Consider the following 1,324-nt stretch of genomic DNA (forward strand, 5'->3'; position numbering starts at 1 on the left):
AGTTTAATAGTGTTTAATAGCTCAGGAGGTGATCCTGCTAGTGACCAGGGTTTAACAGTGCACGGGGTTGAGGTTTGCCCCAGAGACCTTGTTGGAGCTGCAGCACCTGAGGTGCAACCTGCAAACCCGAGGACCTCACAGTTTGGGTTTAGAATAAGCGAGCAACTCACAAGCAAACTTTACGGGGTAGGAACAAGGCTCCTGGAGCCAGAAGTGGACAGCCCAGTGCAGACAGGCCACAGAGAGCAAGGGTCACAGGGGCAGCTATGCATTCCCTGCAGACGTATTTCCCGAGGGATCACTGGCAGATAAACCCACTGCCCTCTGAAAGCCCACGTCCTGGGAGCTGGGGATCTGGGCCAGTGTGAGCTGCACCCTCCCCTCCATGGGCTGCAGGCGATCAGGCGTTCTCTGGAGCAGTGCTCTTCAGACCGGGGTCTTACGAACACACAGATGCCGAGTCGGTGAGTCTGATGTGGAGCCAAGGTTATGCTTTTACACCAAGTACCAGGGGCCCCCGAGGCTGCGGGTAATGGCCCTCACCCCTCGCTGTCCGCAGCGGAGCCGAGGCTCCAAGCCCACCGTGCTTTTTATTCGGTCTATTTATTTCTGTGTGTGGAGGGACATGAATCAAGTCCTCCTTCCAGAGCATGAACTTGAGCTTACACACTAAGTCCATTCATCATCTCGGGGCCGCGGCTGGGGATGAAGACGCCTCAGTGCAGATAGAGACCTCGGGAGGCCCAGCCTCCGGAGTCTGAGGCCGGACTCGGGCCTGGAGTCGAGCAGGTGCAGGCATCGGCCGGCTGCGTGTGATATTCTGCTTCGGCTGGATTTTGGGGGCTCCCCTCATCGTGGAACTGGAACTCGGTCCAAATTGACCTCCTGGTTCATAGGTCGATGCTTAACCACTGAGCCACGCTGGCTGGGCCCCAATTTGTTCTTTGTGTCTCAATGAAAACACTTTTGTTTGCAGATCATGAGTGTCTGTGTTATTTCAGACATGCATGCATATATAGGTTATCCCCGAAATGTATACAGACAATTTGAATAATTATAAAGGCCGTATTTATTAAAATACATTTCATTTTCAAAATTGGAGATACTGGCTGTTAAAGTGTATATACTAGTATATTTTGGGGGGACACCCTGTATACGCTACATCATTTCTGGTGAAAATTTGCAGATTGGTCCCCAGGTCAGCGACACATAGGCCACGTTCAGTCCCCAAACTGCCAGTGAGATGCTGGGGTTTAAGCATCTGAGCTCCGTCGAACATCCAGCTCCGTGGTTTCGTCACTGTAACCAGTAACCAACACGCAGG

Source organism: Myotis lucifugus, unplaced genomic scaffold (genome assembly GCF_000147115.1).
Source record: "Myotis lucifugus unplaced genomic scaffold, Myoluc2.0 scaffold_597, whole genome shotgun sequence".
NCBI lineage: Eukaryota > Metazoa > Chordata > Mammalia > Chiroptera > Vespertilionidae > Myotis > Myotis lucifugus.